Source organism: Mirounga angustirostris, unplaced genomic scaffold, assembly GCF_029215605.1.
Source record: "Mirounga angustirostris isolate CCGP_5_RB_7025 unplaced genomic scaffold, mMirAng1.0.hap1 SCAF_6, whole genome shotgun sequence".
NCBI classification, from domain to species: Eukaryota; Metazoa; Chordata; class Mammalia; order Carnivora; family Phocidae; genus Mirounga; species Mirounga angustirostris.
In genome coordinates this window covers 88,111,775-88,139,278 of record NW_026991714.1, presented here as the reverse complement: position 1 = coordinate 88,139,278, position 27,504 = coordinate 88,111,775, and the positions used below count along the sequence as shown (strand labels likewise).

General features: G+C 70.6%; 14 non-coding genes across 14 annotated transcripts; all 14 read right to left on the bottom strand.

Moving 5' to 3' along the window:
- Positions 1-1,124: 1,124 nt before the first annotated feature.
- Positions 1,125-1,243, bottom strand: LOC135364839 (5S ribosomal RNA). The gene has a single exon (XR_010412647.1). It is a non-coding gene; the product is annotated as a 5S ribosomal RNA (ribosomal RNA).
- Positions 1,244-3,057: 1,814 nt separating this feature from the next.
- On the bottom strand, positions 3,058-3,176 carry LOC135364838 (5S ribosomal RNA). Its single transcript, XR_010412646.1, has one exon. It is a non-coding gene; the product is annotated as a 5S ribosomal RNA (ribosomal RNA).
- A 1,811-nt stretch (positions 3,177-4,987) lies between these two features.
- LOC135364837 (5S ribosomal RNA) lies at positions 4,988-5,106 on the bottom strand. Its single transcript, XR_010412645.1, has one exon. It is a non-coding gene; the product is annotated as a 5S ribosomal RNA (ribosomal RNA).
- Positions 5,107-6,919: 1,813 nt separating this feature from the next.
- Positions 6,920-7,038, bottom strand: LOC135364836 (5S ribosomal RNA). Its single transcript, XR_010412644.1, has one exon. It is a non-coding gene; the product is annotated as a 5S ribosomal RNA (ribosomal RNA).
- A 1,811-nt stretch (positions 7,039-8,849) lies between these two features.
- Positions 8,850-8,968, bottom strand: LOC135364835 (5S ribosomal RNA). The gene has a single exon (XR_010412643.1). It is a non-coding gene; the product is annotated as a 5S ribosomal RNA (ribosomal RNA).
- Positions 8,969-10,782: 1,814 nt separating this feature from the next.
- On the bottom strand, positions 10,783-10,901 carry LOC135364834 (5S ribosomal RNA). Its single transcript, XR_010412642.1, has one exon. It is a non-coding gene; the product is annotated as a 5S ribosomal RNA (ribosomal RNA).
- A 1,809-nt stretch (positions 10,902-12,710) lies between these two features.
- On the bottom strand, positions 12,711-12,829 carry LOC135364833 (5S ribosomal RNA). Its single transcript, XR_010412641.1, has one exon. It is a non-coding gene; the product is annotated as a 5S ribosomal RNA (ribosomal RNA).
- Positions 12,830-14,640: 1,811 nt separating this feature from the next.
- On the bottom strand, positions 14,641-14,759 carry LOC135364832 (5S ribosomal RNA). Its single transcript, XR_010412640.1, has one exon. It is a non-coding gene; the product is annotated as a 5S ribosomal RNA (ribosomal RNA).
- A 1,811-nt stretch (positions 14,760-16,570) lies between these two features.
- Positions 16,571-16,689, bottom strand: LOC135364830 (5S ribosomal RNA). Its single transcript, XR_010412638.1, has one exon. It is a non-coding gene; the product is annotated as a 5S ribosomal RNA (ribosomal RNA).
- A 1,814-nt stretch (positions 16,690-18,503) lies between these two features.
- LOC135364829 (5S ribosomal RNA) lies at positions 18,504-18,622 on the bottom strand. The gene has a single exon (XR_010412637.1). It is a non-coding gene; the product is annotated as a 5S ribosomal RNA (ribosomal RNA).
- A 1,811-nt stretch (positions 18,623-20,433) lies between these two features.
- Positions 20,434-20,552, bottom strand: LOC135364828 (5S ribosomal RNA). The gene has a single exon (XR_010412636.1). It is a non-coding gene; the product is annotated as a 5S ribosomal RNA (ribosomal RNA).
- Positions 20,553-22,379: 1,827 nt separating this feature from the next.
- LOC135364827 (5S ribosomal RNA) lies at positions 22,380-22,498 on the bottom strand. The gene has a single exon (XR_010412635.1). It is a non-coding gene; the product is annotated as a 5S ribosomal RNA (ribosomal RNA).
- A 1,811-nt stretch (positions 22,499-24,309) lies between these two features.
- On the bottom strand, positions 24,310-24,428 carry LOC135364826 (5S ribosomal RNA). The gene has a single exon (XR_010412634.1). It is a non-coding gene; the product is annotated as a 5S ribosomal RNA (ribosomal RNA).
- Positions 24,429-26,241: 1,813 nt separating this feature from the next.
- LOC135365050 (5S ribosomal RNA) lies at positions 26,242-26,360 on the bottom strand. The gene has a single exon (XR_010412858.1). It is a non-coding gene; the product is annotated as a 5S ribosomal RNA (ribosomal RNA).
- Between the last annotated feature and the right edge of the window lie 1,144 nt (positions 26,361-27,504).

Below are 27,504 nucleotides of genomic sequence, written 5' to 3'. Positions count from 1 at the left end.
GACACAGGGGCACACCACAGAAACAGACACACACCCCCCACCCCACACCCCACACCCCACACACCCCACACACCCCCACACCCCCACACCCCCACCCCCCCCCACCCATCCCCCCCCCCCACACACACACAAACAGGAGGAGACTGTGTTGGCTAGGCAGCTAGCCCTCGGGAGGGTGGTCGTGCTTGGGTGGGCTCTGGGCACCGAGGAGCCCCTCGGGGCCGAGATGCGCAGCCAAGGCGTCACGAGACCCGCTCTGCTCCCGTTCCCGCCCTGGACCCACTCTGGTCCTCGGGGCATGTGGGCGATTCCTCCTCTGCTGTCGTCCTTTATATGGGGGGCTGCTTTGGGGCGAGGTGCAGGGCGCCCCCCTCTCCCCATCTTGCTGAGCGAGCGAGCCTCGGTCTTCGCTTCGCTGTTGCAGGGAGACTAAGCACGGATTCTGGTGCCAGCGGGTGGTCCCGGGCGCCAAGGGGGGAGGCCCCGGGCGACCGGCCATCTTGTGTCCTGCCCACCCGGAGCGGGGACCCCCGGCACGGGGGCAAAGGGACGGTGTTTCAAGGGAAGGAAGGGAATGCCCGCGGGTGGGAGCGCACCCCAGGGCTGCTGGGGACAAGGTGGAGGCGGGCCCAGGCCTAAGGTGGGGCCAGTTGCCCAGTGCGGTCGTGCGCTCCAGGCGGCCCGATGGAATGGCTAGGGGATCTGGGGATGAGGGCCCGAGGCGCAGGACCATGGGAGGACACGCCTGCCCAGAGCGGGTGCCGTCCGGCCCGCGCTGGCCCCGGCCCATCGGTGCCAGGGTCATCGTCGCCCTCCCGCGTTCCCTCCCTCCGAAGGCGTCGCCTTCGCCCACCCCGCCCGCCCCCATCGACCCCCAGCCCACCCCTCTGGATCCGGTGTGCGTGGGCGTGGTGGCTTGGAGGCCCAAGGGCTGGCTGGAAGACGCCTGCCCCTGCAGGGGGCACCTGCTGCGAGCCAGGGACTCGCGGTGCGGTGCGCGGCTGGCGAGGGGCCAGGGGGGCACGGGGCGTTTGGAGGAAGCCTAGTTGGGCAAGGGGGCGGGGTGCTGTGGCGGTAAAGGTATGGGAAGGGTGGCCCAAGGGGAAAGAAAAGGCAAAGAAAAAAGCCTACAGCACCCGGTATTCCCAGGCGGTCTCCCATCCAAGTACTAACCAGGCCCGACCCTGCTTAGCTTCCGAGATCAGACGAGATCGGGCGCGTTCAGGGTGGTATGGCCGTAGACGTGTGCGGCTGCCGCTGGCCGCCCTAAGAGCCTGCTCTGCGCCTCCCGGGCCCAGCCGTGCCCCTCCTCAGCCCTCACCCGAACCCCGCCTGCCCTGCGCCTTGCACCTGCCTGCCTGCCAGCCGCCCAGGGGACGTGGCCCCTCCGGTGCCCCGCAGTCGTGGAAGTCCGGGCGCTCTCCCTGCCGGGGACTCTCCAGTCCCGGGGGCCGCCGCCGCCCCACCGCCTCCTGGCTACCGGCATGGCAAAGGGAAGCGTCGGGGCGGGGCGCGGTGGGCGCGGCCCCTGAGGTGTTTTCCGCGCCCCCCACCCCCAGCGTCCCACCCGTCGCCCTAGGCCAAGCCAGGCCGGCCACCAGGCCTTTCTGCCTCTCCACCCCGCCTGGCTCCAAGCCAACCCGGAGCCACCGGCGCCCCCAGGGACCCTCCTCATCAGCCCAACCCCGTCGCCCTTCCTCCGCCACCCTTCCCCTGCCCACCCACCGACAAGAGGACCCGACTGAGGGACACCGGAAGCCGGCTGGCATAGACAGACGCACAGACCCACGGGGAAAGACAGAGACACGGACGGACGGACGGACGGAGATGTAGACAGAGAGGAAGAGAGGGACAGAGAGGGAGAACACAGACAGAGTATCCAACACACACCCCCGCTCTGGCCCCAAGACAGACAGACGCGGACCCTGACCTGGATGCGGACAGGGACGGAGACACAGGGGCACACCCCAGAAACAGACACACACACCACACACACACCACACACACCACACACACACCACACACACACACACACACACACACAGAGGAAGAGACTGTGTTGGCTAGGCAGCTAGCCCTCCTCGGGAGGGTGGTCGTGCTTGGGTGGGCTCTGGGCACCGAGGAGCCCCCCGGGGCCGAGGTCGCGCAGCCAAGGCCTCAGGAGACCCGCCCTGCTCCCGTTCCCGCCCAGGACCCACTCTGGGCCTGGGGGCGTGCGGGCGATTCCTCCTCTGCTCTCGTCCTTTATTTGGGGGGCCGCTTTGGGGCGTGGTGCAGGGCCGCCCCCTCCCGCCGTCTTGCCGAGCGAGCGAGCCTCGCTGTGCGCTTCGCTGTTGCGGGGACACTGAGCACGGAGTCGGGGGCCAACTGGTGGTCCCGGGTGCCAACGGGGGAGGCCCCGGGCGGTCGGCCATCTTGTGTCCTGCCCACACGGAGCGAGGACCCCCGGCCTGGGGGCAGAGGGACGGTGTTCCGCGGGAAGGAAGGGAATGCCCGCGCGCGCGGGAGCGCAGCCCAGGGCGGGTGGGGAGAAGGTGGAGGCGGGCCCAGGCCTAAGGTGGGGCCGGTTGCCCGGTGCGCTTGTGCACTCGGGGCGGCCCAAGGGAATGGCTAGGGGCTCCGGGGATGAGGCCCCGAGGCGCAGGACCTTGGGAGGGCACGCCTGCCGAGACGGGGTGCCGTCCCGCCCGCGCTCCCCCCGCCCCAAGCCCGCGGGCGGTCCTCGCCGCCCTCCCCCTTTCCCTCCCTGCGAAGCCGCCGCCTCCGCCCACCCAGCCCGCCCCCACCTCCCCCAGCCCGCCCCTCTGGATCGGGTGTGCGTGGGCGTGGTGGCTGTGAGGTGGAAGGGCTGGGGGCTGCCTGCCGGTGCAGCGGGCACAAGCTGCGAGACAGGGACCCTCGGTGCGGTGCGCGGCTGGCGAGGGGCCAGGGGGGCACCGGGCGTTTGCAGGAGGCCTTGTTGGGCAAGGGGCGGAGGGGGCGGGGCGGGGGGGGGGGACTGTGGCGGCGAAGGGAGAGGAAGGGAGGCCGAAGGGGAAAGAAAAGGCAAAGAAAAAAAGCCTACAGCACCCGGTATTCCCAGGCGGTCTCCCATCCAAGTACTAACCAGGCCCGACCCTGCTTAGCTTCCGAGATCAGACGAGATCGGGCGCGTTCAGGGTGGTATGGCCGTAGACGTGTGCCGCTGCCGCTGGCCGCCCTAAGAGCCTGCTCTGCGCCTCCGGGCCGCAGCCGTGCCCCTCCTCAGCCCCCAACCGCCCCACGCCTGCCCTGTGCCTTGCACCTGCCTGCCTGCCAAACCGCCCAGAGGACGTGGCGCCTCCAGCGCCCCGCAGTCGCGGAACACCGAGCGCTCTCACGGCCCGATACTCTCCAGACCCGGGGGCCGCCGCCTGGCTCCCGAGAGGGCCAAGGGGAGCGTCGGGGCGCGGGGGGCGTGGCCCGCGCGCTGTTCTCCGCGCCCCCCCACCCCCGGCGCCCCACCCGCCGCCCTTAGGGCAAGCCAGGCCCGCCACCAGGCCCTTCCGCCTCTCCACCCCGGCCTGGTTCCAAGCCAACCCGGAGCCACCGGCGCCCCCAGGGACCCTCCTCATCAGCCCAACCCCGTCGCCCTTCCTCCGCCACCCTTCCCCTGCCCACCCACCGACAAGAGGACCCGACTGAGGGACACCAGAAGCCGGCTGGCATAGACAGACGCACAGACCCACGGGGAAAGACAGAGACACGGACGGACGGAGATGTAGACAGAGAGGAAGAGAGAGACAGAGAGGGAGACACAGACAGAGTATCCAACACACGCCCCCGCTCTGGCCCCAAGACAGACAGACGCGGACCCTGACCTGGATGCGGACAGGGACGGAGACACAGGGGCACACCACAGAAACAGACACACACCCCCCACCCCACACCCCACACCCCACACACCCCACACACCCCCACACCCCCACACCCCCACCCACCCCCCCACCCATCCCCCCGCCCCCCCACACACACAAACAGGAGGAGACTGTGTTGGCTAGGCAGCTAGCCCTCGGGAGGGTGGTCGTGCTTGGGTGGGCTCTGGGCACCGAGGAGCCCCTCGGGGCCGAGATGCGCAGCCAAGGCGTCACGAGACCCGCTCTGCTCCCGTTCCCGCCCTGGACCCACTCTGGTCCTCGGGGCATGTGGGCGATTCCTCCTCTGCTGTCGTCCTTTATATGGGGGGCTGCTTTGGGGCGAGGTGCAGGGCGCCCCCCTCTCCCCATCTTGCTGAGCGAGCGAGCCTCGGTCTTCGCTTCGCTGTTGCAGGGAGACTAAGCACGGATTCTGGTGCCAGCGGGTGGTCCCGGGCGCCAAGGGGGGAGGCCCCGGGCGACCGGCCATCTTGTGTCCTGCCCACCCGGAGCGGGGACCCCCGGCACGGGGGCAAAGGGACGGTGTTCCAAGGGAAGGAAGGGAATGCCCGCGGGTGGGAGCGCACCCCAGGGCTGCTGGGGACAAGGTGGAGGCGGGCCCAGGCCTAAGGTGGGGCCAGTTGCCCAGTGCGGTCGTGCGCTCCGGGCGGCCCGATGGAATGGCTAGGGGATCTGGGGATGAGGGCCCGAGGCGCAGGACCATGGGAGGACACGCCTGCCCAGAGCGGGTGCCGTCCGGCCCGCGCTGGCCCCGGCCCATCGGTGCCAGGGTCATCGTCGCCCTCCCGCGTTCCCTCCCTCCGAAGGCGTCGCCTTCGCCCACCCCGCCCGCCCCCATCGACCCCCAGCCCACCCCTCTGGATCCGGTGTGCGTGGGCGTGGTGGCTTGGAGGCCCAAGGGCTGGCTGGAAGACGCCTGCCCCTGCAGGGGGCACCTGCTGCGAGCCAGGGACTCGCGGTGCGGTGCGCGGCTGGCGAGGGGCCAGGGGGGCACGGGGCGTTTGGAGGAAGCCTAGTTGGGCAAGGGGGCGGGGTGCTGTGGCGGTAAAGGTATGGGAAGGGTGGCCCAAGGGGAAAGAAAAGGCAAAGAAAAAAGCCTACAGCACCCGGTATTCCCAGGCGGTCTCCCATCCAAGTACTAACCAGGCCCGACCCTGCTTAGCTTCCGAGATCAGACGAGATCGGGCGCGTTCAGGGTGGTATGGCCGTAGACGTGTGCGGCTGCCGCTGGCCGCCCTAAGAGCCTGCTCTGCGCCTCCCGGGCCCAGCCGTGCCCCTCCTCAGCCCTCACCCGAACCCCGCCTGCCCTGCGCCTTGCACCTGCCTGCCTGCCAGCCGCCCAGGGGACGTGGCCCCTCCGGTGCCCCGCAGTCGTGGAAGTCCGGGCGCTCTCCCTGCCGGGGACTCTCCAGTCCCGGGGGCCGCCGCCGCCCCACCGCCTCCTGGCTACCGGCATGGCAAAGGGAAGCGTCGGGGCGGGGCGCGGTGGGCGCGGCCCCTGAGGTGTTTTCCGCGCCCCCCACCCCCAGCGTCCCACCCGTCGCCCTAGGCCAAGCCAGGCCGGCCACCAGGCCTTTCTGCCTCTCCACCCCGCCTGGCTCCAAGCCAACCCGGAGCCACCGGCGCCCCCAGGGACCCTCCTCATCAGCCCAACCCCGTCGCCCTTCCTCCGCCACCCTTCCCCTGCCCACCCACCGACAAGAGGACCCGACTGAGGGACACCAGAAGCCGGCTGGCATAGACAGACGCACAGACCCACGGGGAAAGACAGAGACACGGACGGACGGACGGACGGAGATGTAGACAGAGAGGAAGAGAGGGACAGAGAGGGAGAACACAGACAGAGTATCCAACACACACCCCCGCTCTGGCCCCAAGACAGACAGACGCGGACCCTGACCTGGATGCGGACAGGGACGGAGACACAGGGGCACACCCCAGAAACAGACACACACACCACACACACACCACACACACCACACACACACCACACACACACACACACACACACAGAGGAAGAGACTGTGTTGGCTAGGCAGCTAGCCCTCCTCGGGAGGGTGGTCGTGCTTGGGTGGGCTCTGGGCACCGAGGAGCCCCCCGGGGCCGAGGTCGCGCAGCCAAGGCCTCAGGAGACCCGCCCTGCTCCCGTTCCCGCCCAGGACCCACTCTGGGCCTGGGGGCGTGCGGGCGATTCCTCCTCTGCTCTCGTCCTTTATTTGGGGGGCCGCTTTGGGGCGTGGTGCAGGGCCGCCCCCTCCCGCCGTCTTGCCGAGCGAGCGAGCCTCGCTGTGCGCTTCGCTGTTGCGGGGACACTGAGCACGGAGTCGGGGGCCAACGGGTGGTCCCGGGTGCCAACGGGGGAGGCCCCGGGCGGTCGGCCATCTTGTGTCCTGCCCACACGGAGCGAGGACCCCCGGCCTGGGGGCAGAGGGACGGTGTTCCGCGGGAAGGAAGGGAATGCCCGCGCGCGCGGGAGCGCAGCCCAGGGCGGGTGGGGAGAAGGTGGAGGCGGGCCCAGGCCTAAGGTGGGGCCGGTTGCCCGGTGCGCTTGTGCACTCGGGGCGGCCCAAGGGAATGGCTAGGGGCTCCGGGGATGAGGCCCCGAGGCGCAGGACCTTGGGAGGGCACGCCTGCCGAGACGGGGTGCCGTCCCGCCCGCGCTCCCCCCGCCCCAAGCCCGCGGGCGGTCCTCGCCGCCCTCCCCCTTTCCCTCCCTGCGAAGCCGCCGCCTCCGCCCACCCAGCCCGCCCCCACCTCCCCCAGCCCGCCCCTCTGGATCGGGTGTGCGTGGGCGTGGTGGCTGTGAGGTGGAAGGGCTGGGGGCTGCCTGCCGGTGCAGCGGGCACAAGCTGCGAGACAGGGACCCTCGGTGCGGTGCGCGGCTGGCGAGGGGCCAGGGGGGCACCGGGCGTTTGCAGGAGGCCTTGTTGGGCAAGGGGCGGAGGGGGCGGGGCGGGGGGGGGGGGACTGTGGCGGCGAAGGGAGAGGAAGGGAGGCCGAAGGGGAAAGAAAAGGCAAAGAAAAAAAGCCTACAGCACCCGGTATTCCCAGGCGGTCTCCCATCCAAGTACTAACCAGGCCCGACCCTGCTTAGCTTCCGAGATCAGACGAGATCGGGCGCGTTCAGGGTGGTATGGCCGTAGACGTGTGCCGCTGCCGCTGGCCGCCCTAAGAGCCTGCTCTGCGCCTCCGGGCCGCAGCCGTGCCCCTCCTCAGCCCCCAACCGCCCCACGCCTGCCCTGTGCCTTGCACCTGCCTGCCTGCCAAACCGCCCAGAGGACGTGGCGCCTCCAGCGCCCCGCAGTCGCGGAACACCGAGCGCTCTCACGGCCCGATACTCTCCAGACCCGGGGGCCGCCGCCTGGCTCCCGAGAGGGCCAAGGGGAGCGTCGGGGCGCGGGGGGCGTGGCCCGCGCGCTGTTCTCCGCGCCCCCCCACCCCCGGCGCCCCACCCGCCGCCCTTAGGGCAAGCCAGGCCCGCCACCAGGCCCTTCCGCCTCTCCACCCCGGCCTGGTTCCAAGCCAACCCGGAGCCACCGGCGCCCCCAGGGACCCTCCTCATCAGCCCAACCCCGTCGCCCTTCCTCCGCCACCCTTCCCCTGCCCACCCACCGACAAGAGGACCCGACTGAGGGACACCAGAAGCCGGCTGGCATAGACAGACGCACAGACCCACGGGGAAAGACAGAGACACGGACGGACGGAGATGTAGACAGAGAGGAAGAGAGAGACAGAGAGGGAGACACAGACAGAGTATCCAACACACGCCCCCGCTCTGGCCCCAAGACAGACAGACGCGGACCCTGACCTGGATGCGGACAGGGACGGAGACACAGGGGCACACCACAGAAACAGACACACACCCCCCACCCCACACCCCACACCCCACACACCCCACACACCCCCACACCCCCACACCCCCACCCACCCCCCCACCCATCCCCCCGCCCCCCCACACACACAAACAGGAGGAGACTGTGTTGGCTAGGCAGCTAGCCCTCGGGAGGGTGGTCGTGCTTGGGTGGGCTCTGGGCACCGAGGAGCCCCTCGGGGCCGAGATGCGCAGCCAAGGCGTCACGAGACCCGCTCTGCTCCCGTTCCCGCCCTGGACCCACTCTGGTCCTCGGGGCATGTGGGCGATTCCTCCTCTGCTGTCGTCCTTTATATGGGGGGCTGCTTTGGGGCGAGGTGCAGGGCGCCCCCCTCTCCCCATCTTGCTGAGCGAGCGAGCCTCGGTCTTCGCTTCGCTGTTGCAGGGAGACTAAGCACGGATTCTGGTGCCAGCGGGTGGTCCCGGGCGCCAAGGGGGGAGGCCCCGGGCGACCGGCCATCTTGTGTCCTGCCCACCCGGAGCGGGGACCCCCGGCACGGGGGCAAAGGGACGGTGTTCCAAGGGAAGGAAGGGAATGCCCGCGGGTGGGAGCGCACCCCAGGGCTGCTGGGGACAAGGTGGAGGCGGGCCCAGGCCTAAGGTGGGGCCAGTTGCCCAGTGCGGTCGTGCGCTCCGGGCGGCCCGATGGAATGGCTAGGGGATCTGGGGATGAGGGCCCGAGGCGCAGGACCATGGGAGGACACGCCTGCCCAGAGCGGGTGCCGTCCGGCCCGCGCTGGCCCCGGCCCATCGGTGCCAGGGTCATCGTCGCCCTCCCGCGTTCCCTCCCTCCGAAGGCGTCGCCTTCGCCCACCCCGCCCGCCCCCATCGACCCCCAGCCCAGCCCTCTGGATCCGGTGTGCGTGGGCGTGGTGGCTTGGAGGCCCAAGGGCTGGCTGGAAGACGCCTGCCCCTGCAGGGGGCACCTGCTGCGAGCCAGGGACTCGCGGTGCGGTGCGCGGCTGGCGAGGGGCCAGGGGGGCACGGGGCGTTTGGAGGAAGCCTAGTTGGGCAAGGGGGCGGGGTGCTGTGGCGGTAAAGGTATGGGAAGGGTGGCCCAAGGGGAAAGAAAAGGCAAAGAAAAAAGCCTACAGCACCCGGTATTCCCAGGCGGTCTCCCATCCAAGTACTAACCAGGCCCGACCCTGCTTAGCTTCCGAGATCAGACGAGATCGGGCGCGTTCAGGGTGGTATGGCCGTAGACGTGTGCGGCTGCCGCTGGCCGCCCTAAGAGCCTGCTCTGCGCCTCCCGGGCCCAGCCGTGCCCCTCCTCAGCCCTCACCCGAACCCCGCCTGCCCTGCGCCTTGCACCTGCCTGCCTGCCAGCCGCCCAGGGGACGTGGCCCCTCCGGTGCCCCGCAGTCGTGGAAGTCCGGGCGCTCTCCCTGCCGGGGACTCTCCAGTCCCGGGGGCCGCCGCCGCCCCACCGCCTCCTGGCTACCGGCATGGCAAAGGGAAGCGTCGGGGCGGGGCGCGGTGGGCGCGGCCCCTGAGGTGTTTTCCGCGCCCCCCACCCCCAGCGTCCCACCCGTCGCCCTAGGCCAAGCCAGGCCGGCCACCAGGCCTTTCTGCCTCTCCACCCCGCCTGGCTCCAAGCCAACCCGGAGCCACCGGCGCCCCCAGGGACCCTCCTCATCAGCCCAACCCCGTCGCCCTTCCTCCGCCACCCTTCCCCTGCCCACCCACCGACAAGAGGACCCGACTGAGGGACACCGGAAGCCGGCTGGCATAGACAGACGCACAGACCCACGGGGAAAGACAGAGACACGGACGGACGGACGGACGGAGATGTAGACAGAGAGGAAGAGAGGGACAGAGAGGGAGAACACAGACAGAGTATCCAACACACACCCCCGCTCTGGCCCCAAGACAGACAGACGCGGACCCTGACCTGGATGCGGACAGGGACGGAGACACAGGGGCACACCCCAGAAACAGACACACACACCACACACACACCACACACACCACACACACACCACACACACACACACACACACACACAGAGGAAGAGACTGTGTTGGCTAGGCAGCTAGCCCTCCTCGGGAGGGTGGTCGTGCTTGGGTGGGCTCTGGGCACCGAGGAGCCCCCCGGGGCCGAGGTCGCGCAGCCAAGGCCTCAGGAGACCCGCCCTGCTCCCGTTCCCGCCCAGGACCCACTCTGGGCCTGGGGGCGTGCGGGCGATTCCTCCTCTGCTCTCGTCCTTTATTTGGGGGGCCGCTTTGGGGCGTGGTGCAGGGCCGCCCCCTCCCGCCGTCTTGCCGAGCGAGCGAGCCTCGCTGTGCGCTTCGCTGTTGCGGGGACACTGAGCACGGAGTCGGGGGCCAACGGGTGGTCCCGGGTGCCAACGGGGGAGGCCCCGGGCGGTCGGCCATCTTGTGTCCTGCCCACACGGAGCGAGGACCCCCGGCCTGGGGGCAGAGGGACGGTGTTCCGCGGGAAGGAAGGGAATGCCCGCGCGCGCGGGAGCGCAGCCCAGGGCGGGTGGGGAGAAGGTGGAGGCGGGCCCAGGCCTAAGGTGGGGCCGGTTGCCCGGTGCGCTTGTGCACTCGGGGCGGCCCAAGGGAATGGCTAGGGGCTCCGGGGATGAGGCCCCGAGGCGCAGGACCTTGGGAGGGCACGCCTGCCGAGACGGGGTGCCGTCCCGCCCGCGCTCCCCCCGCCCCAAGCCCGCGGGCGGTCCTCGCCGCCCTCCCCCTTTCCCTCCCTGCGAAGCCGCCGCCTCCGCCCACCCAGCCCGCCCCCACCTCCCCCAGCCCGCCCCTCTGGATCGGGTGTGCGTGGGCGTGGTGGCTGTGAGGTGGAAGGGCTGGGGGCTGCCTGCCGGTGCAGCGGGCACAAGCTGCGAGACAGGGACCCTCGGTGCGGTGCGCGGCTGGCGAGGGGCCAGGGGGGCACCGGGCGTTTGCAGGAGGCCTTGTTGGGCAAGGGGCGGAGGGGGCGGGGCGGGGGGGGGGGACTGTGGCGGCGAAGGGAGAGGAAGGGAGGCCGAAGGGGAAAGAAAAGGCAAAGAAAAAAAGCCTACAGCACCCGGTATTCCCAGGCGGTCTCCCATCCAAGTACTAACCAGGCCCGACCCTGCTTAGCTTCCGAGATCAGACGAGATCGGGCGCGTTCAGGGTGGTATGGCCGTAGACGTGTGCCGCTGCCGCTGGCCGCCCTAAGAGCCTGCTCTGCGCCTCCGGGCCGCAGCCGTGCCCCTCCTCAGCCCCCAACCGCCCCACGCCTGCCCTGTGCCTTGCACCTGCCTGCCTGCCAAACCGCCCAGAGGACGTGGCGCCTCCAGCGCCCCGCAGTCGCGGAACACCGAGCGCTCTCACGGCCCGATACTCTCCAGACCCGGGGGCCGCCGCCTGGCTCCCGAGAGGGCCAAGGGGAGCGTCGGGGCGCGGGGGGCGTGGCCCGCGCGCTGTTCTCCGCGCCCCCCCACCCCCGGCGCCCCACCCGCCGCCCTTAGGGCAAGCCAGGCCCGCCACCAGGCCCTTCCGCCTCTCCACCCCGGCCTGGTTCCAAGCCAACCCGGAGCCACCGGCGCCCCCAGGGACCCTCCTCATCAGCCCAACCCCGTCGCCCTTCCTCCGCCACCCTTCCCCTGCCCACCCACCGACAAGAGGACCCGACTGAGGGACACCAGAAGCCGGCTGGCATAGACAGACGCACAGACCCACGGGGAAAGACAGAGACACGGACGGACGGAGATGTAGACAGAGAGGAAGAGAGAGACAGAGAGGGAGACACAGACAGAGTATCCAACACACGCCCCCGCTCTGGCCCCAAGACAGACAGACGCGGACCCTGACCTGGATGCGGACAGGGACGGAGACACAGGGGCACACCACAGAAACAGACACACACCCCCCACCCCACACCCCACACCCCACACACCCCACACACCCCCACACCCCCACACCCCCACCCCCCCCCCACCCATCCCCCCCCCCCACACACACACAAACAGGAGGAGACTGTGTTGGCTAGGCAGCTAGCCCTCGGGAGGGTGGTCGTGCTTGGGTGGGCTCTGGGCACCGAGGAGCCCCTCGGGGCCGAGATGCGCAGCCAAGGCGTCACGAGACCCGCTCTGCTCCCGTTCCCGCCCTGGACCCACTCTGGTCCTCGGGGCATGTGGGCGATTCCTCCTCTGCTGTCGTCCTTTATATGGGGGGCTGCTTTGGGGCGAGGTGCAGGGCGCCCCCCTCTCCCCATCTTGCTGAGCGAGCGAGCCTCGGTCTTCGCTTCGCTGTTGCAGGGAGACTAAGCACGGATTCTGGTGCCAGCGGGTGGTCCCGGGCGCCAAGGGGGGAGGCCCCGGGCGACCGGCCATCTTGTGTCCTGCCCACCCGGAGCGGGGACCCCCGGCACGGGGGCAAAGGGACGGTGTTTCAAGGGAAGGAAGGGAATGCCCGCGGGTGGGAGCGCACCCCAGGGCTGCTGGGGACAAGGTGGAGGCGGGCCCAGGCCTAAGGTGGGGCCAGTTGCCCAGTGCGGTCGTGCGCTCCAGGCGGCCCGATGGAATGGCTAGGGGATCTGGGGATGAGGGCCCGAGGCGCAGGACCATGGGAGGACACGCCTGCCCAGAGCGGGTGCCGTCCGGCCCGCGCTGGCCCCGGCCCATCGGTGCCAGGGTCATCGTCGCCCTCCCGCGTTCCCTCCCTCCGAAGGCGTCGCCTTCGCCCACCCCGCCCGCCCCCATCGACCCCCAGCCCACCCCTCTGGATCCGGTGTGCGTGGGCGTGGTGGCTTGGAGGCCCAAGGGCTGGCTGGAAGACGCCTGCCCCTGCAGGGGGCACCTGCTGCGAGCCAGGGACTCGCGGTGCGGTGCGCGGCTGGCGAGGGGCCAGGGGGGCACGGGGCGTTTGGAGGAAGCCTAGTTGGGCAAGGGGGCGGGGTGCTGTGGCGGTAAAGGTATGGGAAGGGTGGCCCAAGGGGAAAGAAAAGGCAAAGAAAAAAGCCTACAGCACCCGGTATTCCCAGGCGGTCTCCCATCCAAGTACTAACCAGGCCCGACCCTGCTTAGCTTCCGAGATCAGACGAGATCGGGCGCGTTCAGGGTGGTATGGCCGTAGACGTGTGCGGCTGCCGCTGGCCGCCCTAAGAGCCTGCTCTGCGCCTCCCGGGCCCAGCCGTGCCCCTCCTCAGCCCTCACCCGAACCCCGCCTGCCCTGCGCCTTGCACCTGCCTGCCTGCCAGCCGCCCAGGGGACGTGGCCCCTCCGGTGCCCCGCAGTCGTGGAAGTCCGGGCGCTCTCCCTGCCGGGGACTCTCCAGTCCCGGGGGCCGCCGCCGCCCCACCGCCTCCTGGCTACCGGCATGGCAAAGGGAAGCGTCGGGGCGGGGCGCGGTGGGCGCGGCCCCTGAGGTGTTTTCCGCGCCCCCCACCCCCAGCGTCCCACCCGTCGCCCTAGGCCAAGCCAGGCCGGCCACCAGGCCTTTCTGCCTCTCCACCCCGCCTGGCTCCAAGCCAACCCGGAGCCACCGGCGCCCCCAGGGACCCTCCTCATCAGCCCAACCCCGTCGCCCTTCCTCCGCCACCCTTCCCCTGCCCACCCACCGACAAGAGGACCCGACTGAGGGACACCGGAAGCCGGCTGGCATAGACAGACGCACAGACCCACGGGGAAAGACAGAGACACGGACGGACGGACGGACGGAGATGTAGACAGAGAGGAAGAGAGGGACAGAGAGGGAGAACACAGACAGAGTATCCAACACACACCCCCGCTCTGGCCCCAAGACAGACAGACGCGGACCCTGACCTGGATGCGGACAGGGACGGAGACACAGGGGCACACCCCAGAAACAGACACACACACCACACACACACCACACACACCACACACACACCACACACACACACACACACACACAGAGGAAGAGACTGTGTTGGCTAGGCAGCTAGCCCTCCTCGGGAGGGTGGTCGTGCTTGGGTGGGCTCTGGGCACCGAGGAGCCCCCCGGGGCCGAGGTCGCGCAGCCAAGGCCTCAGGAGACCCGCCCTGCTCCCGTTCCCGCCCAGGACCCACTCTGGGCCTGGGGGCGTGCGGGCGATTCCTCCTCTGCTCTCGTCCTTTATTTGGGGGGCCGCTTTGGGGCGTGGTGCAGGGCCGCCCCCTCCCGCCGTCTTGCCGAGCGAGCGAGCCTCGCTGTGCGCTTCGCTGTTGCGGGGACACTGAGCACGGAGTCGGGGGCCAACGGGTGGTCCCGGGTGCCAACGGGGGAGGCCCCGGGCGGTCGGCCATCTTGTGTCCTGCCCACACGGAGCGAGGACCCCCGGCCTGGGGGCAGAGGGACGGTGTTCCGCGGGAAGGAAGGGAATGCCCGCGCGCGCGGGAGCGCAGCCCAGGGCGGGTGGGGAGAAGGTGGAGGCGGGCCCAGGCCTAAGGTGGGGCCGGTTGCCCGGTGCGCTTGTGCACTCGGGGCGGCCCAAGGGAATGGCTAGGGGCTCCGGGGATGAGGCCCCGAGGCGCAGGACCTTGGGAGGGCACGCCTGCCGAGACGGGGTGCCGTCCCGCCCGCGCTCCCCCCGCCCCAAGCCCGCGGGCGGTCCTCGCCGCCCTCCCCCTTTCCCTCCCTGCGAAGCCGCCGCCTCCGCCCACCCAGCCCGCCCCCACCTCCCCCAGCCCGCCCCTCTGGATCGGGTGTGCGTGGGCGTGGTGGCTGTGAGGTGGAAGGGCTGGGGGCTGCCTGCCGGTGCAGCGGGCACAAGCTGCGAGACAGGGACCCTCGGTGCGGTGCGCGGCTGGCGAGGGGCCAGGGGGGCACCGGGCGTTTGCAGGAGGCCTTGTTGGGCAAGGGGCGGAGGGGGCGGGGCGGGGGGGGGGACTGTGGCGGCGAAGGGAGAGGAAGGGAGGCCGAAGGGGAAAGAAAAGGCAAAGAAAAAAAGCCTACAGCACCCGGTATTCCCAGGCGGTCTCCCATCCAAGTACTAACCAGGCCCGACCCTGCTTAGCTTCCGAGATCAGACGAGATCGGGCGCGTTCAGGGTGGTATGGCCGTAGACGTGTGCCGCTGCCGCTGGCCGCCCTAAGAGCCTGCTCTGCGCCTCCGGGCCGCAGCCGTGCCCCTCCTCAGCCCCCAACCGCCCCACGCCTGCCCTGTGCCTTGCACCTGCCTGCCTGCCAAACCGCCCAGAGGACGTGGCGCCTCCAGCGCCCCGCAGTCGCGGAACACCGAGCGCTCTCACGGCCCGATACTCTCCAGACCCGGGGGCCGCCGCCTGGCTCCCGAGAGGGCCAAGGGGAGCGTCGGGGCGCGGGGGGCGTGGCCCGCGCGCTGTTCTCCGCGCCCCCCCACCCCCGGCGCCCCACCCGCCGCCCTTAGGGCAAGCCAGGCCCGCCACCAGGCCCTTCCGCCTCTCCACCCCGGCCTGGTTCCAAGCCAACCCGGAGCCACCGGCGCCCCCAGGGACCCTCCTCATCAGCCCAACCCCGTCGCCCTTCCTCCGCCACCCTTCCCCTGCCCACCCACCGACAAGAGGACCCGACTGAGGGACACCAGAAGCCGGCTGGCATAGACAGACGCACAGACCCACGGGGAAAGACAGAGACACGGACGGACGGAGATGTAGACAGAGAGGAAGAGAGAGACAGAGAGGGAGACACAGACAGAGTATCCAACACACGCCCCCGCTCTGGCCCCAAGACAGACAGACGCGGACCCTGACCTGGATGCGGACAGGGACGGAGACACAGGGGCACACCACAGAAACAGACACACACCCCCCACCCCACACCCCACACCCCACACACCCCACACACCCCCACACCCCCACACCCCCACCCACCCCCCCACCCATCCCCCCGCCCCCCCACACACACAAACAGGAGGAGACTGTGTTGGCTAGGCAGCTAGCCCTCGGGAGGGTGGTCGTGCTTGGGTGGGCTCTGGGCACCGAGGAGCCCCTCGGGGCCGAGATGCGCAGCCAAGGCGTCACGAGACCCGCTCTGCTCCCGTTCCCGCCCTGGACCCACTCTGGTCCTCGGGGCATGTGGGCGATTCCTCCTCTGCTGTCGTCCTTTATATGGGGGGCTGCTTTGGGGCGAGGTGCAGGGCGCCCCCCTCTCCCCATCTTGCTGAGCGAGCGAGCCTCGGTCTTCGCTTCGCTGTTGCAGGGAGACTAAGCACGGATTCTGGTGCCAGCGGGTGGTCCCGGGCGCCAAGGGGGGAGGCCCCGGGCGACCGGCCATCTTGTGTCCTGCCCACCCGGAGCGGGGACCCCCGGCACGGGGGCAAAGGGACGGTGTTCCAAGGGAAGGAAGGGAATGCCCGCGGGTGGGAGCGCACCCCAGGGCTGCTGGGGACAAGGTGGAGGCGGGCCCAGGCCTAAGGTGGGGCCAGTTGCCCAGTGCGGTCGTGCGCTCCGGGCGGCCCGATGGAATGGCTAGGGGATGTGGGGATGAGGGCCCGAGGCGCAGGACCATGGGAGGACACGCCTGCCCAGAGCGGGTGCCGTCCGGCCCGCGCTGGCCCCGGCCCATCGGTGCCAGGGTCATCGTCGCCCTCCCGCGTTCCCTCCCTCCGAAGGCGTCGCCTTCGCCCACCCCGCCCGCCCCCATCGACCCCCAGCCCACCCCTCTGGATCCGGTGTGCGTGGGCGTGGTGGCTTGGAGGCCCAAGGGCTGGCTGGAAGACGCCTGCCCCTGCAGGGGGCACCTGCTGCGAGCCAGGGACTCGCGGTGCGGTGCGCGGCTGGCGAGGGGCCAGGGGGGCACGGGGCGTTTGGAGGAAGCCTAGTTGGGCAAGGGGGCGGGGTGCTGTGGCGGTAAAGGTATGGGAAGGGTGGCCCAAGGGGAAAGAAAAGGCAAAGAAAAAAGCCTACAGCACCCGGTATTCCCAGGCGGTCTCCCATCCAAGTACTAACCAGGCCCGACCCTGCTTAGCTTCCGAGATCAGACGAGATCGGGCGCGTTCAGGGTGGTATGGCCGTAGACGTGTGCGGCTGCCGCTGGCCGCCCTAAGAGCCTGCTCTGCGCCTCCCGGGCCCAGCCGTGCCCCTCCTCAGCCCTCACCCGAACCCCGCCTGCCCTGCGCCTTGCACCTGCCTGCCTGCCAGCCGCCCAGGGGACGTGGCCCCTCCGGTGCCCCGCAGTCGTGGAAGTCCGGGCGCTCTCCCTGCCGGGGACTCTCCAGTCCCGGGGGCCGCCGCCGCCCCACCGCCTCCTGGCTACCGGCATGGCAAAGGGAAGCGTCGGGGCGGGGCGCGGTGGGCGCGGCCCCTGAGGTGTTTTCCGCGCCCCCCACCCCCAGCGTCCCACCCGTCGCCCTAGGCCAAGCCAGGCCGGCCACCAGGCCTTTCTGCCTCTCCACCCCGCCTGGCTCCAAGCCAACCCGGAGCCACCGGCGCCCCCAGGGACCCTCCTCATCAGCCCAACCCCGTCGCCCTTCCTCCGCCACCCTTCCCCTGCCCACCCACCGACAAGAGGACCCGACTGAGGGACACCAGAAGCCGGCTGGCATAGACAGACGCACAGACCCACGGGGAAAGACAGAGACACGGACGGACGGACGGACGGAGATGTAGACAGAGAGGAAGAGAGGGACAGAGAGGGAGAACACAGACAGAGTATCCAACACACACCCCCGCTCTGGCCCCAAGACAGACAGACGCGGACCCTGACCTGGATGCGGACAGGGACGGAGACACAGGGGCACACCCCAGAAACAGACACACACACCACACACACACCACACACACCACACACACACCACACACACACACACACACACACAGAGGAAGAGACTGTGTTGGCTAGGCAGCTAGCCCTCCTCGGGAGGGTGGTCGTGCTTGGGTGGGCTCTGGGCACCGAGGAGCCCCCCGGGGCCGAGGTCGCGCAGCCAAGGCCTCAGGAGACCCGCCCTGCTCCCGTTCCCGCCCAGGACCCACTCTGGGCCTGGGGGCGTGCGGGCGATTCCTCCTCTGCTCTCGTCCTTTATTTGGGGGGCCGCTTTGGGGCGTGGTGCAGGGCCGCCCCCTCCCGCCGTCTTGCCGAGCGAGCGAGCCTCGCTGTGCGCTTCGCTGTTGCGGGGACACTGAGCACGGAGTCGGGGGCCAACGGGTGGTCCCGGGTGCCAACGGGGGAGGCCCCGGGCGGTCGGCCATCTTGTGTCCTGCCCACACGGAGCGAGGACCCCCGGCCTGGGGGCAGAGGGACGGTGTTCCGCGGGAAGGAAGGGAATGCCCGCGCGCGCGGGAGCGCAGCCCAGGGCGGGTGGGGAGAAGGTGGAGGCGGGCCCAGGCCTAAGGTGGGGCCGGTTGCCCGGTGCGCTTGTGCACTCGGGGCGGCCCAAGGGAATGGCTAGGGGCTCCGGGGATGAGGCCCCGAGGCGCAGGACCTTGGGAGGGCACGCCTGCCGAGACGGGGTGCCGTCCCGCCCGCGCTCCCCCCGCCCCAAGCCCGCGGGCGGTCCTCGCCGCCCTCCCCCTTTCCCTCCCTGCGAAGCCGCCGCCTCCGCCCACCCAGCCCGCCCCCACCTCCCCCAGCCCGCCCCTCTGGATCGGGTGTGCGTGGGCGTGGTGGCTGTGAGGTGGAAGGGCTGGGGGCTGCCTGCCGGTGCAGCGGGCACAAGCTGCGAGACAGGGACCCTCGGTGCGGTGCGCGGCTGGCGAGGGGCCAGGGGGGCACCGGGCGTTTGCAGGAGGCCTTGTTGGGCAAGGGGCGGAGGGGGCGGGGCGGGGGGGGGGGGGACTGTGGCGGCGAAGGGAGAGGAAGGGAGGCCGAAGGGGAAAGAAAAGGCAAAGAAAAAAAGCCTACAGCACCCGGTATTCCCAGGCGGTCTCCCATCCAAGTACTAACCAGGCCCGACCCTGCTTAGCTTCCGAGATCAGACGAGATCGGGCGCGTTCAGGGTGGTATGGCCGTAGACGTGTGCCGCTGCCGCTGGCCGCCCTAAGAGCCTGCTCTGCGCCTCCGGGCCGCAGCCGTGCCCCTCCTCAGCCCCCAACCGCCCCACGCCTGCCCTGTGCCTTGCACCTGCCTGCCTGCCAAACCGCCCAGAGGACGTGGCGCCTCCAGCGCCCCGCAGTCGCGGAACACCGAGCGCTCTCACGGCCCGATACTCTCCAGACCCGGGGGCCGCCGCCTGGCTCCCGAGAGGGCCAAGGGGAGCGTCGGGGCGCGGGGGGCGTGGCCCGCGCGCTGTTCTCCGCGCCCCCCCACCCCCGGCGCCCCACCCGCCGCCCTTAGGGCAAGCCAGGCCCGCCACCAGGCCCTTCCGCCTCTCCACCCCGGCCTGGTTCCAAGCCAACCCGGAGCCACCGGCGCCCCCAGGGACCCTCCTCATCAGCCCAACCCCGTCGCCCTTCCTCCGCCACCCTTCCCCTGCCCACCCACCGACAAGAGGACCCGACTGAGGGACACCAGAAGCCGGCTGGCATAGACAGACGCACAGACCCACGGGGAAAGACAGAGACACGGACGGACGGAGATGTAGACAGAGAGGAAGAGAGAGACAGAGAGGGAGACACAGACAGAGTATCCAACACACGCCCCCGCTCTGGCCCCAAGACAGACAGACGCGGACCCTGACCTGGATGCGGACAGGGACGGAGACACAGGGGCACACCACAGAAACAGACACACACCCCCCACCCCACACCCCACACCCCACACACCCCACACACCCCCACACCCCCACACCCCCACCCACCCCCCCACCCATCCCCCCGCCCCCCCCCACACACAAACAGGAGGAGACTGTGTTGGCTAGGCAGCTAGCCCTCGGGAGGGTGGTCGTGCTTGGGTGGGCTCTGGGCACCGAGGAGCCCCTCGGGGCCGAGATGCGCAGCCAAGGCGTCACGAGACCCGCTCTGCTCCCGTTCCCGCCCTGGACCCACTCTGGTCCTCGGGGCATGTGGGCGATTCCTCCTCTGCTGTCGTCCTTTATATGGGGGGCTGCTTTGGGGCGAGGTGCAGGGCGCCCCCCTCTCCCCATCTTGCTGAGCGAGCGAGCCTCGGTCTTCGCTTCGCTGTTGCAGGGAGACTAAGCACGGATTCTGGTGCCAGCGGGTGGTCCCGGGCGCCAAGGGGGGAGGCCCCGGGCGACCGGCCATCTTGTGTCCTGCCCACCCGGAGCGGGGACCCCCGGCACGGGGGCAAAGGGACGGTGTTCCAAGGGAAGGAAGGGAATGCCCGCGGGTGGGAGCGCACCCCAGGGCTGCTGGGGACAAGGTGGAGGCGGGCCCAGGCCTAAGGTGGGGCCAGTTGCCCAGTGCGGTCGTGCGCTCCGGGCGGCCCGATGGAATGGCTAGGGGATGTGGGGATGAGGGCCCGAGGCGCAGGACCATGGGAGGACACGCCTGCCCAGAGCGGGTGCCGTCCGGCCCGCGCTGGCCCCGGCCCATCGGTGCCAGGGTCTTCGTCGCCCTCCCGCGTTCCCTCCCTCCGAAGGCGTCGCCTTCGCCCACCCCGCCCGCCCCCATCGACCCCCAGCCCAGCCCTCTGGATCCGGTGTGCGTGGGCGTGGTGGCTTGGAGGCCCAAGGGCTGGCTGGAAGACGCCTGCCCCTGCAGGGGGCACCTGCTGCGAGCCAGGGACTCGCGGTGCGGTGCGCGGCTGGCGAGGGGCCAGGGGGGCACGGGGCGTTTGGAGGAAGCCTAGTTGGGCAAGGGGGCGGGGTGCTGTGGCGGTAAAGGTATGGGAAGGGTGGCCCAAGGGGAAAGAAAAGGCAAAGAAAAAAGCCTACAGCACCCGGTATTCCCAGGCGGTCTCCCATCCAAGTACTAACCAGGCCCGACCCTGCTTAGCTTCCGAGATCAGACGAGATCGGGCGCGTTCAGGGTGGTATGGCCGTAGACGTGTGCGTCTGCCGCTGGCCGCCCTAAGAGCCTGCTCTGCGCCTCCCGGGCCCAGCCGTGCCCCTCCTCAGCCCTCACCCGAACCCCGCCTGCCCTGCGCCTTGCACCTGCCTGCCTGCCAGCCGCCCAGGGGACGTGGCCCCTCCGGTGCCCCGCAGTCGTGGAAGTCCGGGCGCTCTCCCTGCCGGGGACTCTCCAGTCCCGGGGGCCGCCGCCGCCCCACCGCCTCCTGGCTACCGGCATGGCAAAGGGAAGCGTCGGGGCGGGGCGCGGTGGGCGCGGCCCCTGAGGTGTTTTCCGCGCCCCCCACCCCCACCCCCACCCCCAGCGTCCCACCCGTCGCCCTAGGCCAAGCCAGGCCGGCCACCAGGCCTTTCTGCCTCTCCACCCCGCCTGGCTCCAAGCCAACCCGGAGCCACCGGCGCCCCCAGGGACCCTCCTCATCAGCCCAACCCCGTCGCCCTTCCTCCGCCACCCTTCCCCTGCCCACCCACCGACAAGAGGACCCGACTGAGGGACACCAGAAGCCGGCTGGCATAGACAGACGCACAGACCCACGGGGAAAGACAGAGACACGGACGGACGGACGGACGGAGATGTAGACAGAGAGGAAGAGAGGGACAGAGAGGGAGAACACAGACAGAGTATCCAACACACACCCCCGCTCTGGCCCCAAGACAGACAGACGCGGACCCTGACCTGGATGCGGACAGGGACGGAGACACAGGGGCACACCCCAGAAACAGACACACACACCACACACACACCACACACACCACACACACACCACACACACACACACACACACACACAGAGGAAGAGACTGTGTTGGCTAGGCAGCTAGCCCTCCTCGGGAGGGTGGTCGTGCTTGGGTGGGCTCTGGGCACCGAGGAGCCCCCCGGGGCCGAGGTCGCGCAGCCAAGGCCTCAGGAGACCCGCCCTGCTCCCGTTCCCGCCCAGGACCCACTCTGGGCCTGGGGGCGTGCGGGCGATTCCTCCTCTGCTCTCGTCCTTTATTTGGGGGGCCGCTTTGGGGCGTGGTGCAGGGCCGCCCCCTCCCGCCGTCTTGCCGAGCGAGCGAGCCTCGCTGTGCGCTTCGCTGTTGCGGGGACACTGAGCACGGAATCGGGGGCCAACGGGTGGTCCCGGGTGCCAACGGGGGAGGCCCCGGGCGGTCGGCCATCTTGTGTCCTGCCCACACGGAGCGAGGACCCCCGGCCTGGGGGCAGAGGGACGGTGTTCCGCGGGAAGGAAGGGAATGCCCGCGCGCGCGGGAGCGCAGCCCAGGGCGGGTGGGGAGAAGGTGGAGGCGGGCCCAGGCCTAAGGTGGGGCCGGTTGCCCGGTGCGCTTGTGCACTCGGGGCGGCCCAAGGGAATGGCTAGGGGCTCCGGGGATGAGGCCCCGAGGCGCAGGACCTTGGGAGGGCACGCCTGCCGAGACGGGGTGCCGTCCCGCCCGCGCTCCCCCCGCCCCAAGCCCGCGGGCGGTCCTCGCCGCCCTCCCCCTTTCCCTCCCTGCGAAGCCGCCGCCTCCGCCCACCCAGCCCGCCCCCACCTCCCCCAGCCCGCCCCTCTGGATCGGGTGTGCGTGGGCGTGGTGGCTGTGAGGTGGAAGGGCTGGGGGCTGCCTGCCGGTGCAGCGGGCACAAGCTGCGAGACAGGGACCCTCGGTGCGGTGCGCGGCTGGCGAGGGGCCAGGGGGGCACCGGGCGTTTGCAGGAGGCCTTGTTGGGCAAGGGGCGGAGGGGGCGGGGCGGGGGGGGGGGGACTGTGGCGGCGAAGGGAGAGGAAGGGAGGCCGAAGGGGAAAGAAAAGGCAAAGAAAAAAAGCCTACAGCACCCGGTATTCCCAGGCGGTCTCCCATCCAAGTACTAACCAGGCCCGACCCTGCTTAGCTTCCGAGATCAGACGAGATCGGGCGCGTTCAGGGTGGTATGGCCGTAGACGTGTGCCGCTGCCGCTGGCCGCCCTAAGAGCCTGCTCTGCGCCTCCGGGCCGCAGCCGTGCCCCTCCTCAGCCCCCAACCGCCCCACGCCTGCCCTGTGCCTTGCACCTGCCTGCCTGCCAAACCGCCCAGAGGACGTGGCGCCTCCAGCGCCCCGCAGTCGCGGAACACCGAGCGCTCTCACGGCCCGATACTCTCCAGACCCGGGGGCCGCCGCCTGGCTCCCGAGAGGGCCAAGGGGAGCGTCGGGGCGCGGGGGGCGTGGCCCGCGCGCTGTTCTCCGCGCCCCCCCACCCCCGGCGCCCCACCCGCCGCCCTTAGGGCAAGCCAGGCCCGCCACCAGGCCCTTCCGCCTCTCCACCCCGGCCTGGTTCCAAGCCAACCCGGAGCCACCGGCGCCCCCAGGGACCCTCCTCATCAGCCCAACCCCGTCGCCCTTCCTCCGCCACCCTTCCCCTGCCCACCCACCGACAAGAGGACCCGACTGAGGGACACCAGAAGCCGGCTGGCATAGACAGACGCACAGACCCACGGGGAAAGACAGAGACACGGACGGACGGAGATGTAGACAGAGAGGAAGAGAGAGACAGAGAGGGAGACACAGACAGAGTATCCAACACACGCCCCCGCTCTGGCCCCAAGACAGACAGACGCGGACCCTGACCTGGATGCGGACAGGGACGGAGACACAGGGGCACACCACAGAAACAGACACACACCCCCCACCCCACACCCCACACCCCACACACCCCACACACCCCCACACCCCCACACCCCCACCCACCCCCCCACCCATCCCCCCGCCCCCCCACACACACAAACAGGAGGAGACTGTGTTGGCTAGGCAGCTAGCCCTCGGGAGGGTGGTCGTGCTTGGGTGGGCTCTGGGCACCGAGGAGCCCCTCGGGGCCGAGATGCGCAGCCAAGGCGTCACGAGACCCGCTCTGCTCCCGTTCCCGCCCTGGACCCACTCTGGTCCTCGGGGCATGTGGGCGATTCCTCCTCTGCTGTCGTCCTTTATATGGGGGGCTGCTTTGGGGCGAGGTGCAGGGCGCCCCCCTCTCCCCATCTTGCTGAGCGAGCGAGCCTCGGTCTTCGCTTCGCTGTTGCAGGGAGACTAAGCACGGATTCTGGTGCCAGCGGGTGGTCCCGGGCGCCAAGGGGGGAGGCCCCGGGCGACCGGCCATCTTGTGTCCTGCCCACCCGGAGCGGGGACCCCCGGCACGGGGGCAAAGGGACGGTGTTCCAAGGGAAGGAAGGGAATGCCCGCGGGTGGGAGCGCACCCCAGGGCTGCTGGGGACAAGGTGGAGGCGGGCCCAGGCCTAAGGTGGGGCCAGTTGCCCAGTGCGGTCGTGCGCTCCGGGCGGCCCGATGGAATGGCTAGGGGATGTGGGGATGAGGGCCCGAGGCGCAGGACCATGGGAGGACACGCCTGCCCAGAGCGGGTGCCGTCCGGCCCGCGCTGGCCCCGGCCCATCGGTGCCAGGGTCATCGTCGCCCTCCCGCGTTCCCTCCCTCCGAAGGCGTCGCCTTCGCCCACCCCGCCCGCCCCCATCGACCCCCAGCCCACCCCTCTGGATCCGGTGTGCGTGGGCGTGGTGGCTTGGAGGCCCAAGGGCTGGCTGGAAGACGCCTGCCCCTGCAGGGGGCACCTGCTGCGAGCCAGGGACTCGCGGTGCGGTGCGCGGCTGGCGAGGGGCCAGGGGGGCACGGGGCGTTTGGAGGAAGCCTAGTTGGGCAAGGGGGCGGGGTGCTGTGGCGGTAAAGGTATGGGAAGGGTGGCCCAAGGGGAAAGAAAAGGCAAAGAAAAAAGCCTACAGCACCCGGTATTCCCAGGCGGTCTCCCATCCAAGTACTAACCAGGCCCGACCCTGCTTAGCTTCCGAGATCAGACGAGATCGGGCGCGTTCAGGGTGGTATGGCCGTAGACGTGTGCGGCTGCCGCTGGCCGCCCTAAGAGCCTGCTCTGCGCCTCCCGGGCCCAGCCGTGCCCCTCCTCAGCCCTCACCCGAACCCCGCCTGCCCTGCGCCTTGCACCTGCCTGCCTGCCAGCCGCCCAGGGGACGTGGCCCCTCCGGTGCCCCGCAGTCGTGGAAGTCCGGGCGCTCTCCCTGCCGGGGACTCTCCAGTCCCGGGGGCCGCCGCCGCCCCACCGCCTCCTGGCTACCGGCATGGCAAAGGGAAGCGTCGGGGCGGGGCGCGGTGGGCGCGGCCCCTGAGGTGTTTTCCGCGCCCCCCACCCCCAGCGTCCCACCCGTCGCCCTAGGCCAAGCCAGGCCGGCCACCAGGCCTTTCTGCCTCTCCACCCCGCCTGGCTCCAAGCCAACCCGGAGCCACCGGCGCCCCCAGGGACCCTCCTCATCAGCCCAACCCCGTCGCCCTTCCTCCGCCACCCTTCCCCTGCCCACCCACCGACAAGAGGACCCGACTGAGGGACACCAGAAGCCGGCTGGCATAGACAGACGCACAGACCCACGGGGAAAGACAGAGACACGGACGGACGGACGGACGGAGATGTAGACAGAGAGGAAGAGAGGGACAGAGAGGGAGAACACAGACAGAGTATCCAACACACACCCCCGCTCTGGCCCCAAGACAGACAGACGCGGACCCTGACCTGGATGCGGACAGGGACGGAGACACAGGGGCACACCCCAGAAACAGACACACACACCACACACACACCACACACACCACACACACACCACACACACACACACACACACACAGAGGAAGAGACTGTGTTGGCTAGGCAGCTAGCCCTCCTCGGGAGGGTGGTCGTGCTTGGGTGGGCTCTGGGCACCGAGGAGCCCCCCGGGGCCGAGGTCGCGCAGCCAAGGCCTCAGGAGACCCGCCCTGCTCCCGTTCCCGCCCAGGACCCACTCTGGGCCTGGGGGCGTGCGGGCGATTCCTCCTCTGCTCTCGTCCTTTATTTGGGGGGCCGCTTTGGGGCGTGGTGCAGGGCCGCCCCCTCCCGCCGTCTTGCCGAGCGAGCGAGCCTCGCTGTGCGCTTCGCTGTTGCGGGGACACTGAGCACGGAGTCGGGGGCCAACGGGTGGTCCCGGGTGCCAACGGGGGAGGCCCCGGGCGGTCGGCCATCTTGTGTCCTGCCCACACGGAGCGAGGACCCCCGGCCTGGGGGCAGAGGGACGGTGTTCCGCGGGAAGGAAGGGAATGCCCGCGCGCGCGGGAGCGCAGCCCAGGGCGGGTGGGGAGAAGGTGGAGGCGGGCCCAGGCCTAAGGTGGGGCCGGTTGCCCGGTGCGCTTGTGCACTCGGGGCGGCCCAAGGGAATGGCTAGGGGCTCCGGGGATGAGGCCCCGAGGCGCAGGACCTTGGGAGGGCACGCCTGCCGAGACGGGGTGCCGTCCCGCCCGCGCTCCCCCCGCCCCAAGCCCGCGGGCGGTCCTCGCCGCCCTCCCCCTTTCCCTCCCTGCGAAGCCGCCGCCTCCGCCCACCCAGCCCGCCCCCACCTCCCCCAGCCCGCCCCTCTGGATCGGGTGTGCGTGGGCGTGGTGGCTGTGAGGTGGAAGGGCTGGGGGGGCTGCCTGCCGGTGCAGCGGGCACAAGCTGCGAGACAGGGACCCTCGGTGCGGTGCGCGGCTGGCGAGGGGCCAGGGGGGCACCGGGCGTTTGCAGGAGGCCTTGTTGGGCAAGGGGCGGAGGGGGCGGGGCGGGGGGGGGGACTGTGGCGGCGAAGGGAGAGGAAGGGAGGCCGAAGGGGAAAGAAAAGGCAAAGAAAAAAAGCCTACAGCACCCGGTATTCCCAGGCGGTCTCCCATCCAAGTACTAACCAGGCCCGACCCTGCTTAGCTTCCGAGATCAGACGAGATCGGGCGCGTTCAGGGTGGTATGGCCGTAGACGTGTGCCGCTGCCGCTGGCCGCCCTAAGAGCCTGCTCTGCGCCTCCGGGCCGCAGCCGTGCCCCTCCTCAGCCCCCAACCGCCCCACGCCTGCCCTGTGCCTTGCACCTGCCTGCCTGCCAAACCGCCCAGAGGACGTGGCGCCTCCAGCGCCCCGCAGTCGCGGAACACCGAGCGCTCTCACGGCCCGATACTCTCCAGACCCGGGGGCCGCCGCCTGGCTCCCGAGAGGGCCAAGGGGAGCGTCGGGGCGCGGGGGGCGTGGCCCGCGCGCTGTTCTCCGCGCCCCCCCACCCCCGGCGCCCCACCCGCCGCCCTTAGGGCAAGCCAGGCCCGCCACCAGGCCCTTCCGCCTCTCCACCCCGGCCTGGTTCCAAGCCAACCCGGAGCCACCGGCGCCCCCAGGGACCCTCCTCATCAGCCCAACCCCGTCGCCCTTCCTCCGCCACCCTTCCCCTGCCCACCCACCGACAAGAGGACCCGACTGAGGGACACCAGAAGCCTGCTGGCATAGACAGACGCACAGACCCACGGGGAAAGACAGAGACACGGACGGACGGAGATGTAGACAGAGAGGAAGAGAGAGACAGAGAGGGAGACACAGACAGAGTATCCAACACACGCCCCCGCTCTGGCCCCAAGACAGACAGACGCGGACCCTGACCTGGATGCGGACAGGGACGGAGACACAGGGGCACACCACAGAAACAGACACACACCCCCCACCCCACACCCCACACCCCACACACCCCACACACCCCCACACCCCCACACCCCCACCCACCCCCCCACCCATCCCCCCGCCCCCCCACACACACAAACAGGAGGAGACTGTGTTGGCTAGGCAGCTAGCCCTCGGGAGGGTGGTCGTGCTTGGGTGGGCTCTGGGCACCGAGGAGCCCCTCGGGGCCGAGATGCGCAGCCAAGGCGTCACGAGACCCGCTCTGCTCCCGTTCCCGCCCTGGACCCACTCTGGTCCTCGGGGCATGTGGGCGATTCCTCCTCTGCTGTCGTCCTTTATATGGGGGGCTGCTTTGGGGCGAGGTGCAGGGCGCCCCCCTCTCCCCATCTTGCTGAGCGAGCGAGCCTCGGTCTTCGCTTCGCTGTTGCAGGGAGACTAAGCACGGATTCTGGTGCCAGCGGGT